The 12,467-nt window shown below is 52.8% G+C and overlaps 1 pseudogene; it reads right to left on the reverse strand.

Moving 5' to 3' along the window:
- Nucleotides 1-1,847: 1,847 nt before the first annotated feature.
- LOC130024075 (aldo-keto reductase family 1 member C15-like) lies at nt 1,848-9,508 on the reverse strand (annotated as a pseudogene).
- Nucleotides 9,509-12,467: the final 2,959 nt, after the last annotated feature.

Consider the following 12,467-nt stretch of genomic DNA (forward strand, 5'->3'; position numbering starts at 1 on the left):
ACTTTCAAGATAAAAAAAAAATATCTCTTAGGGGGATATGGTGCCACCAGCAGGTCAACATATGCCTGCTGGCCAGTGCATCAGCAGCATGATGGTGCCTTCAGACTTCCAGATACCCCAAAATTGCCGCTGTGCCTTTGGCCAGACCCCAACAACTTGAGGTCAAGTTTACCAAGAAATTAAAGGTCAAAAGCTAGGTATGTGGGAGCCAAACCCACAAACTACCTCTGGCTCAGCTATAAAGCTCATTTATTGGCTTTATTTCAGAGACCCATAAATCTCAAAAGAGATCAAAAGCCACAGTTAGGGCTGGTGGCGCGTAGCAATTCAGGTGAGCAGGCACACCCTACAGGGCATATGCCAATAGTTCATTTCTCTGGAAAAGATGGAAACAAGGGCCATGATCCAAAGACACACAAAAGAATCTCCAAACCAAGCAGCTTGCTGAAGAGATGCCTCTGAACTTTATATGATAATATACTTCAAAAATTTTAAAGACTCTTTAAAAAGCTCCTAGAAACAATTGACTTTTATAATAAAGTAGCAAGCTATAAAATCTGCAAAAGGCCATGGCTTTTCTATATGCAAATAATGAAACAGAAGAGAAAGAAATTCAAAAACAAAATCCCATTCACAACTGTGCCTCAGAAAATCAAGTACCAAGGAATGAACTTAACAGAAGAGGTGAACAACCTATACAAAAAAAAACCTCAAAAATAAATTTAAAAAAAGAAACAAGAAAATTGAAACATAATCCTAGCAGATATATTGAGAGGATTAATATCATTAAAATGGCAATACTCCTCCAAATCGTTATACATATTCAATGCAATGTCTAAAAAGAAAATAACAGAGAGAGAGAGCGAGGGAGAGGGAGAGGGAGGAAGAGAGGGAGAGAGGGAAGGAGAGGGAGAAAGACAGGGAGACAGAGGGAGAGGGAGAGAGAGAGAGAGGGAGAGATAAGAGGAGAGAGAGAGTGAGAGGGAGAAGAAGAGAGAAGGGGAGAGAGAGAAGTGACTACCATAGAGGCAGGCTTGGGGTGGGTAAGGGGGAATAGCAAGCAGGCAGGAGGGAAACTGGGGACACTGGTGGCAGGAAACATGTGTTGGTGAATCGATGGGTGTTGAAACATGGTATGACTGAAACTCAACTTTTATAACTGAATGTCTCATGGTGACTCAATTTTTAAAAATTCCTTAAATATATGTTAAAATTTAGGTGACCATGGGTCCCCATACAGGACACTGACTCGAGAGGCATTGTCTGAGGTCTCAGGGCACTGTGTTCTCCACGGGACCATGACAACAGAGCCTGAATCTGTCCCTTGCCACAAACGACCGGTCATGGGGGAATGGTGCTTGGGGAGTGAGGCAGGACAGGAGGCACAGTTACTAGGCACTTCCATTCCCTGGTACAGAGATGACCCACACAAGCTGAAGGACCAGCCATGCCCTCGGACTCACAATGAATGGGGACATAGAGGGGAACAGGCCAGGGGTCTCTGTGACGACACGGGAAGGCATGCCGGGGGGCAACGTGGTATGTCACTAACCCAGGTGGAAAGTGTGCCCAGAACATACTCTATTGTAAGCTGAGGCAATATCAATACAATGACTAGAAAGAAGTAAATCATAATGGAAAGACTCAAAGGAAACAGATTTAATCAGAAAATTCCAAATTTTTTATCCTCATAATTAATAGATGATTTCTATGGAATCTGCATGTTGAAAACCCTGTGACTGGGACACAACCCCTATCTTTATTAATTCACGGGGAGAATAGGCTGAGACCGTAGGCGCTGCCCCCGTCAGCCATGTACAAGTCCCTCCACACCAGCACGTGAAGCCTCAGTACTCATCAGCAAATGGGTAGTTGGGGTGCCCATCGCACTGGGAGAAGGACAAGGACGGGTCAGTTTGGTGGCCGCCTTTTCATGGCATCAACAGGGTGCCTGGGGGCGTGGCTGGGCCAGGAACCCCCTTTACCCACCAGTGCGTTTAGAAAGGGTTCTGTCTCCAGCTTCCAGTTTCGTTTGCCTCAGTTCCCCACTCATCTGTGCCCTCTCTGCTGTCTCCATTCAACACACATACGAAAGACACAACTCGCCCATTTTGAATCTGTCTGAGTGGGTTTCTGTGGATGTGAGTGAAAGGCCTTTGTGTTCTCTCAGCTGACAAATTCTCCCCAACAAACAAAGGGGCTCTGGGCAAGTCCCGCACCTACTCTGAGTCCCACAGCCCAGGGGACACGGTACCAAGGCCATGGACATGACAGAGACCCCAGTGTCAGAGCCGGAAGGGCCATGGCCCCAGGCTGAGTCCCTGAACAGGAGGCGCCCATGGGGCCTCCCTGAACTCTCCCTACCCCAGAGAACACCCAGCCCTGCCCTCATGGGCCACTCATGCAGTGCTCGGCTCTCCCTCTGCCTTTTCCACATGTCCCTTTCTGGGGGTGCCCTGCCCTGAACCCAGCTGTCCAGAGTCCTGAAGGCGTGGCTTTGTGTGTGAGAGTTGAGCTGAGCAGGGGAGCAGGTCCTAGCACACAAGGCCCAGGACTCGAGGCCAGACAGTGATTACCCATGAAGAGGCAGGGGCATTTTGCAGTGACTCCTGGGACCAGTCCCCTACTAGTGACTGTCCCCTGCTGCAAAGTCCAGAAGCTCAGTTCCACTCTCTGCCACACACCCGGCGTTCCCCAACTCAGGAAGCCTGTTCCCCTAGTCCCATCCCCAGCATCACCAAGAGCTTGCACCCCACTCACAAGTCTATTTTGAAATAGCGGAAGTTCCTGTTGAGGCCGTCAATGGCTTTCATGTCCTCTGGAGTCAATTTAAAGTCAAACACCTGCAGGAAAGGATGCCCTGAAGTGTCCCCTGAAACAGGACCTACTCCCCACCCCCAAGCCGTTTAGAAAGGGTTCTGTCTCCAGCTTCCAGTTTCGTTTGCCTCAGTTCCCCACTCATCTGTGCCCTCTCTGCTGTCTCCATTCAACACACATACGAAGGACACAACTCGCCCATTTTGAATCTGTCTGAGTGGGTTTCTGTGGATGTGAGTGAAAGGCCTTTGTGTTCTCTCAGCTGAAGGACAGCAGCACCAACTGCCAAAGCACCTGCTGTCTGAGCCACACTGAGGCGGATCTTCGCTTCTTCTGCCGCTCTGTAGAACTGGGAGAGCCTGGACCCTTGGCTCAGATGAGAGAGAGACAGAGACAGAGACATAGACAGAGACAGAGATAGAGAGGGAGATAGAGTCCTGGTGGCCTTTCCGGCGTCACAGGTCCTGAAACCTCCCTCCTGCCTGAAGGTGCAGCCACCTCAGCTGCCCCGGCCCCCAGGTGCTGCTGCTTCTCTTCTTGTCTCCTCTCAGGAAAGCCCAGAGTGGCTGAGAGGCTCACAGGTCTCACAGCAGAGAGCCCGCCCAGGAATAAAGCCACCCTGCCTCAGTCTGCATCCATGTCTGGGTGGAGACTCCACGGCAGGACAGCAGACAGTGGGAAGGGACCTCAGCTGCTAGGCATAGCAAAGGAAAACACAGATGCCCTCTATGCCAAGGACCTAACCCTTCAGTGTTTCTTCATTGTGCCAGGGGGATAGACCAGCAGATAAGGCACTTGCTTTGTAGGATTTTATCCCAGGCACCACACATGTTCCCCTGAGCATTTCCAGAAGTGATCTCTGAGCACACAACAATGAGCAAATCCTGAACATCTTCTGGGTGTGGACCAAACACACACACACACACGCACACGCACACGCACACACGCACACACGCACGCACACACACCCTCGCACGCACACGCACGCATGCACATACACACTCCAGACATGAAATGCTACTGTGAGGTCTGGAGAATAGGCTGAGCTGAACTGAAGATAAGATGAAGCTTGACACTGTCTCAGTGATTTTGGAGTTGCTTTCAGGTGTTTCTGTGAATCATGTCTATAGATTCAATACTTATGTCATTTGACACAATGTCATCTTCTACAAATGATAAATTCCCCTGATGAAATTTTTTCTCTCTTCACAGAGTGTCCGTGAGGTCGAAGAGAATGTGTGGAGAGTATGTGTAAGGCTGCTCCCAGGGCCTCTCACCCCCGGCAACTCCACACGCTTCCGTCGAGGGGAGAAGCTGGTAGAGACACAGCGGAAGATGGGCCGAGAGCGGATGAGCCCCAACGGCCTCCCCACAAGACCAGCCCTGGGTGCAAATGGTGCTTGATGGGGAGAAAGAGAAAAGCTCAATCCAGGTACCACAGTTCCTGTGGGTGGAGGAGTCCTAGAACTGATGTGACTCCCGAGGAAAAGGTCCTCGTGCCAAACCAAGTGTGACAGAGAACACCATATCCCCACCCAGGGCTGTGCAGTCAGACCAGACATCCCATAACACACTGACCCCCGGGGACCCAGGAACACCAAGAATGAATTTGGACGTGAGTGGGAAAGAACATGCGGGCCCAAATGCAGGGGTGAGAGAGAGGGCCATGCCCTGCTCACTCACCACCGCGCCCCTACCTGGAAGTTCTCCTTGATCCTCTTCTCACTGAATCTCTTGGCCAGCACCACCGCCCCCCGCTGCAGCTGGTAGCGCAGGGCCACCTGAGCGGGGCTGCGGCCATGTTGGCGATGGCCATCAGGACGGGATCCTCCAAGAACTGTGGACAATCACCTTTGATCCTACAAGAAAAAAAAAAAAACTCCCAGCATGAGGACCTGCAGGTGGCCTGAGGGTACTGTGGGCTGCCTCCCAAGATCCCCAGAGAGCTGAGGGGATGACATGGTATGACTTAGGGAAGATTCGCATGATCCTCAGAAACATTCCTACAGGCACAGAACTGGTAAGAGTCAACATGACCCTCGACTCTCAAACTGAAAATTGATTTTTGGTATGTATTCGCATAGCCAAACTATACAGCAGAGAGGAAATAAAGAGGTGGCATGCTGTGTGGGAGCTGGGTGCAGAGAGGGCCTCGGTGCCTGCCTCCCCTGTCAGCCCAGCACACAGGAACCCACCCAGACAAAAAATTAAAGCCAAGAAAGTGTCCTGGGGCAGGAGCCATGTGTGGAAGTAGCACAGCCGGACTCTTCGGGAGGTGGAAGTTTCTGTCTCCCTGCAGGCTGAAGCCCCCTCAGTCCACCCATTGTCAAACTGAGGGACTTAGAGTGCATGTGTGGAACGTGGGCAAACACGTCCATCACCTCACTTTCTAAGTGCATATAGGCTGTGAGAGGTGGTTCCACCTGAGCCTGGCATGGTTAGAATATGGGCCCAGCCCAGTGTCATGTGCCTCCAGCACTGCTGGCAGGTTCCCACACCAATAGTGACCAGAGATGTACATAACATCGTGTAGGTGGAGCAGATGGACGCAAGGATGAACAAGGCCACAGGAGCAGTGGCAAACAGGGCAGCCCATGAGGCTATATGGAAGCCTTAGACTATGCTGAATCTTTCCAAACCCAAATTTTTAAAAGCAATGAGATCTGTGTTATGGTACAGAGATGCTGATATGATGTATTTAGAAATTCTCATTACCACTTTGGGTCTCTGTGGGACCCTAGAGCGCTGTAAGCCACGAAAACAATGTCCCTGGACTTGCAGTAGCCGAGCAGTTTCTGCTGGTTCAGGTAAGGGTGACACTCCACCTGCAGGACCAAGAACACAGACTCAGGTCCCAAGGAAGCTCTCCCGAGTCAGGAGCAGATGGGGAGCTTGTTTGGGCACGTCCTTCCCACAGACCCTCTCACAGGCTGGACAAGGGCACCCACTGCCAAGGGCCTCTCCCGGGGCATGACCATAGGCCCATGCGTGCCTGCCCGGGATAGGGTTCTGGCCCCATCAACCCTCCCTGCTTGGGCATCTCTGCAGTCAGGACCCCTGGGGACAGTGGGGGCAGGGAGGAATCAGGGGGCACACAGGCCCACCCATGGCTCACCTGGTTGCACACGGGCTTGTACTTGAGCCCCAGCTTGCTGAGAATCATCTCCAGCTGTTAGCGGTTGAAGTTGGACACGCCAATGGACCTGGTCAGCCCTGCACCTTTGCAGCTATCCAGGGCCTGGGGACAGCGCACGGAAGCCCTGTCATCTGCCCATGCCCCATGATCGTGTGCCCCAAGACTGTGTCCCCAGGAGCCCCTTTTCCACAGACAGGTCACTGCCATCAGGGGCTCGTGCCTGCCTACACCTCAGCCATGTCTGTACAAGGTGCCCACGTCCCTACGTGCATGAAGGACTGTTTTGTTTTGGGGGTGGTTTTTCAAGCTAAGGATTGGGCCCCCTCCAACTGTGCTCAGGGTTTCCACCAGGCTCTGCGCTCAGAGGTCACCCCTGGTTGATCTCAGAGGGAGATGAGTGAGGCCAGAGACAGAGCAGGTCAGCCACACACCAGTTGAGGTCTGCTCCTGCCACACCGTCCATCCGGCCCGAGTTCTCCCTGTTTTACTGGTTTGTCTTGCAGTGTTCAGGGTCGGGGAGTGCCAGGATGGGCCTAGGAAAGTCTTGGATCCCTTGGGCTCTTCTTCCCCATGGTCAGTTACTCAACAACCAGAGATGGGCACCGTCGGGACCCTAGAGACTTGTTCTCTGTCTTCCCCTGGATTGGGAAAAGGGCTCCTGAGGGTCTCCACCCCCAAATGCCCCTGCCCTCTGGGGGCTGCAGCATCTGCTCTCCCTGTGGGTGTAGGGAGCGTGCATGGAGCCCAGTCCTGCAGGAGTGAGTCCAGCCAAAGCCCTAGGCGGCTCCACACGCCCACAGTCCCTGTGAGGAGGAACCTGAGTCCTCAGGGTCAGGGAAACAGGCACTGGAGGTGACCCTCCGCCCCGGGTGGCTTTAAGGAGTCATCTGGGACTGGTGGGAGAAGAAGGGACACCAGAACAAACATTGACTCCAGGGCTCCATGGTTGATGCCACCAGCAGGCGGGGCCCCCAGGCTGTGGGGCTGCACCTACCTCCTATGTCTGACACAGGTTCACCGGCTCTAAGAGAACATTCCCACTGGCATCCTGGAGGAGGATCTCCTCCCCAGGCTGCAACAGAGAACAGAGGAGTTTCTCAAGGATCGCACTTCGCAGCTGGGCTCACTGGACTCTGTGTGTGCATGCATGTGCATGTGGGTGTATGTGGGTATGTACGCATGCGTGCATGTGTATGTGTGTGTGTGTGTGTGTATGTGTGCTTTCCTGTGTGTGTTTGTGTGTGTGGCCCCCAACTTTCATTCATGCAGCCTCAGCTGTGGAATCAACCCCAAGAGTGGGAAGATGCCCAAGGTCATGGAGGTCCATCTCGCAGCCACCTGGGCCTCCCCAGGACCCTCGATAGGGAACCCCCAGCACAGAGTAGAAGCAGCTACAGGCTGACCAAACTATCCACACTCCAAGAGCAAAGCCAAGCTACCTTCATAGCTACTGGCATGTGAATGGTGAAGAGGTCCACGTAGTCCAGCCCCAGTTTCCTCAAAGACCTTTCCAGGCTCTGGCGAACCAAATATGGCTGAAGGATAGTCGGCCAAACCTGCAGGGTCCAAATGAATAACATAGAGCTTAGAGTCATACATATTTGGGGACCAAAGTGAAACTTGTGAAGTGTCTGAACACTAGGGAATGCAGAAAGAGGCTTAAGGACTGGGGTTTGCTTGTGGCTCAACCCAAAGAATCCCAAAGTCTTGGAGCACAAAGCTAGGTGTATGGGAAAAAAATAAAATGAAAATATCTAAATGCACACTGTTTGAATGGGTTACAAATCCAGGAACCTCTTTCTTTTGTATTCTTACCCCACTGAATATTGGCATTGCTTACCCATGAGCAATAAACCAGTTACAAGCCCCGGGGCTGCCTCACCCCATAATATATTTCTCCCAGAGACTGGATCTGAGTGGGCCTGATGGTAAGAAATGAATTGTTAGTCTTGAATTGGAGATATTAAAAGGGCACATGACAGGAACCCAAGCCCCATTGACTCTCTCCCCCACAGACCCACAAAGAGCCTGTCGCTGTGGGAATGACCGATGGCCTATGGGGTCCAGAAACTAGGAGAGGTGGCCTTCCACGGGGCCAACCAAGCCGCAGGGGCCAATGGACCTCTCTTGGCATTCCCTGCCTGAGACCTGAGAGGACTGAGAGCCTCTCAGAAAAGCAACTCTGAGAGTGCGCGGACAACTGGTCATCTCAGTGTCAGGGAAGGGAGCACAGTGTCTTCTCACAATGGCCTGGAAGTCCACAAAGGATCTGGTGGCCCCATCCCATGACTATCAAAGAGGGGGATGCAAGAGGAATCTGACACACATCTGGGCTCATGACCTCCCGTGGGCAGCAGGGCTTCCCTCAGACAATGGCCCCCTGCGTACCTTGGTGGTGTAGAACAAGTCCTCGCGCTTCACGGTGCCATCAGCCATCTTTGCGCACATCGCCTCCCCCACCTCCTCCTCATTCTGGTACACGTAGGCGGCATCGATGTGCCGGAAGCCAACATCAATGGCCACTTGGGTGGCCTCACGGACTTTGCTCTTTGGAACCTTCAAAATGCAAGTGAGAAGGATGGTTGGCCTCCCGGCTCAGGGGGAGCGGTTCCCCCAGCTCCTCTCAGGGAATGCCTGAGGGCTCTGTGTCAACTCCTCCCTGAGGCCCTCCAGCCTCTGCAGCTCCCCCTTCCTGCCCTCACACTCCCCTTCTCCAGCATTAGGGTGACCCTGAACCCAGGGAGGGAGCTGGTGCCTGGGGCAGCCAGAGTCTTCACCTCCTCAAAGCCCAGCACAGGCCCATGGGGTCCCCACAAACTCCCCCGTCCCATAGGAGAAATGCAGTTGCTGCCCCCTGGGCTCCCTCCGAGGGTGGTGATGGCCGCCTGGTGGCTTAGACCCCAGAGAGCCAAGGGGTCCTGCTGCTTCTGCCCTGGAAACACCAGGCACTTCTGGGGTCACCTGCCCTGTCCCAGGTCCAGCCTCTCAGCCCTGCAAGGACTGTCAGCACCCTGGACAGAGGCAGCCCCAGCAAGAAAGCAGCGCGGTATCCCAAAGGCTCCTTCCCTGGGTCCCATACAGCCAGTGGACTTGCTGACACACAGGGGCACCCATCTCTACCCCCCAAAATGTCTAGGTCCTGGGTAGCTCCAATTAAAAGCTCAAACAGACCCCGACAATTGTCAATCCATGTGCCATGGCCATTCTTTGGTTGCCCCTAGGCCCAGGGAGCACCCACTCACAGGAATGCCAAGGGCAGCCAAGAGATTCCAAGATCTCCCTGTGCTGTGCTCACATGAGCACCTATCCCCTTGCTCACAGCCCAGATATTAGTCACCGCTGTGCCTTAGGCAGCGCCTCCAGGTCCATTAAGCTTGTGGCAACCACTGACAGCCCCATGTGCCCTGCCCTGGGGTCTCTCGCAGGTGCACTTGGGTCCCGGCTAGATCTCGCCATCCTCACACTCACATCGCCAGAAGCATAGGTGCCAAGTCCCAGCACCGGCATCCAGTGCCCGTCACTGAGCCGCACACTCTGCATGCCCTGGAGGTCCATACCCGCACATAGAGCACTGCCAACAGTGCTTCCCTGCCCCAACACAGAGTCTGCAGAGCGGTGAGAAGTGGAGTGCAGGGCTCAGGGCTCTTATTCCCCCACAGAGAGGCAGGGCAGGCATACTGTCCAGAGGGCACCTGGAACTGGACCAGAGTCCCAGGTTCTGGGCGTCCTTTTGGTGTCCTCAGGCACAAACTCAGACTCACTCACACATGAGCCTTAGGGCTGGTCTCACTAGCCAACCCGTTTCCAGGCTCTCCCCTGAGATGCGATCAAACCCCACGGTCAATGCCATCCGCACACAGGAATAGTTCCACATGAAACCCCCCCCCCCCCCCAGAAAGCCGTGACTTGGAGTGGCCGAACCAGGCGACTGCTAGCTTGAGCACTCATGCAGCTTCTTTCTTCCTCCCCCCTCACTTATCCCTTCCTTTCCTCCTTCCTACCCCTCTTTCTTTTCCTTTACTCGTTCTTTCCTCCTCTCCATTCCTCCCCTTCTCCTTGTGTCCTTCCCTTCTTTTCTTCTTCCCTCATTTCTTCCTCCTTTCCTTTCTTACCCTCACTTTCTTCTCTCTCCTTCCTTCTTTCTTCCTTCTCTCTTTCTTCCCTCCCTCCTCTCTCCTTTCTTCCTCCCTTCCTTCCTTGCATTCTTCTGTCATTCCTTCATTTTTTCTTTTTTCTTCCTTCCTTCCTTTCTCTCTTTCTTTCTTCCTTTCTTTCTTTCCTTCCTGCTCTCTTTCCCCAATCTCTAATTTCCATATCTTATATTTGGAGTTCCCCAGTAAAGTACTACTCAATTCAAGTCACTTCAAGTGCAGCACCAAACCCCTCTCACCATCGCCCTCCCTTCTCTATCTCTTCTCTTGCTCATCTTCTCCCACCTCTTATCCCTCTCTTTAGCTTTCTCTCACCCATTCACTGTCCATCTCTCTCTTATACTAACACAGTGCTCTCTCTCTCTCTCTCTCTCTCTCTCTCTCTCCTGTGAACAAAGTGTATTGTATAGCCTCTAGATCTAAATAACTAACAAACCTAGAGAGTGAACAAATTCAGCTGAAGAGGCCTTGCACCATGTCCAAACCACAAGTGCTGGCACCACACCAAACTGCTCCACAGAGGCTGAAGCAATACAGAAGCCCAGTCCAAGTCGAATGGTTGATTTCATTATTCCAAACACATGGTATTGATTCGCTATGGTGTCAGCAGAAACTTGACTTCACTGGTTCAAGACTCTGAGCAGAATCCAGCAAATCATTTATTAAACGGCACAAATAGAGCAGCTTGCAATGCCTCCCACACAGAAGTGTGACGGAATGAAGCACCAAGCCCCGAGCACAGGAGACAGTGATGCATGGAGTTCTGGGAAAGCAGGCCGTGGCTGAGCCCCCCCAGCCCAGAGTGGAGCAGGAGCTTCTGCAATGACCTGCATGGGCTCCCACAGTGACTCACACTCACGACCCCACACACACTCGGCGAGCAACTCCCACGGGCAAGACACAGGCCCACCATGCCATGAGCCCGACACACACAGCAGTCTCTGCCTGTGGTGCTGCCAGGCAGCAGAGAGAGAGTCACTCTCCAGTGAATTCACTGCCTAGCATGAGATGGGAGAGTCTGGGGAAGGGAGGGCGGCGTGGGAAAGAGGCCAAGTAGTAAAGGCAGGTAGGGCGTGTGCAGAGCAGCAGGAGGACTGTCAGGAGAGCTGCGGAGTGTGAGGTGTCCAGTCCACCCCCGTGGCACATAGGAGATCGGGAAATGGTAGAGCAGAACGAAAGCTGACTGCAGGTCGGGTGGGGGATCGGCCTTTCCACAGTTTTGAGAGCTGAGAAAGTCAAAGTGCATCAGAGAGAAGAAGAAAAAGTCCATGGCCCAGGCCAATTGCCTCAGTGATCAGCAGTGAGGAAGATCAGGGCCAAGGAAGGCAGACTCCTTCGAGGCTCATGCTGCTCCTCACACCTGCATTTCTTAGGCCACATTCTCTGTGGCTCTGGCCTGCGTCCCATTCTCAACTTCCCATGTATTGTGTGTTGGCTGTGGAGCCGCGTCTCTGCCCAAGACGGCAGGGAGAGAAAGTGGCAGGAACTGTGGTCACCTCCCTGCAGCCGCTCAGGCTCACAGACCCCAGCCCTGTCAGAGAAGTCTCAGCACCAGGCCCTCTGAGAGTCTGTGAGGTTTCTCTGACTCCTGAAACCCCCTCGTCCCCTCCCACAAACCTCTGCAAAGTTCTCTTCTATCACCTCTGCATAAGCCAAACAGCTTAGCACGAGAGAGCGCAGGGGACAAGTCTGCCATCCTCTCAGGCCACTAGCACCGAGTTCACCTGTCTTCTCACACACAGCTCTTGTGGCTTGAAAATTGGTCTATAAGTGGAGGACAGTGAAATGGGTTAACTCTCACTATCAGGAAAAGAGAGAGAGAATGGGAGAGAAAGAAAATGTGTGTTGAGAGAGTGTTTGAGAGAAAGTGGGTGCCTGTGGGAGAGTGTGGGAGTGACAGAGTATATGTGCCAGAGAGGGAGATTGTGAGAGCCTGTAAGTCTGTGTGTGAGAGTGTTGGACAGTATGAGAGAGTGTGTGTGGGTGTGTGCGAGAGAAAGTATGTGTGAGAGAGAGTACGTGTGTGAGAGTATCTGAGACAAAGTGTGTGAGACAGAGTTGTGAGAGTGTGTATATGTGAGATAGTGTGTGTGAAAGTGTGTGTATCAGAGAGAGTGTGTGTGACAGGCTGAGAGTGTGTGTGTGTGAGAGACAGTGTGAGAATTGTGAAAGAGAGCATTGTGAGAAAGTGTGTCTATGAGAGTGTGTGAGGGAGAAAGTGTGTGAGTGCGTGTCAGATAGTATGCATGAGAGACTTGGTGAGAGTGTGTGAGAAAGTCTGTGTTAGAGATAGTATGTGTGTATATGTGAGAGTGTGTGTGAGAGAGACTATGTGTGTGTGTGTCTGAGAGTATATGAGTATG

The sequence above is a fragment of the Sorex fumeus genome, unplaced genomic scaffold, assembly GCF_029834395.1.
Source record: "Sorex fumeus unplaced genomic scaffold, SorFum_2.1 ptg000026l, whole genome shotgun sequence".
Taxonomy (NCBI): domain Eukaryota; kingdom Metazoa; phylum Chordata; class Mammalia; order Eulipotyphla; family Soricidae; genus Sorex; species Sorex fumeus.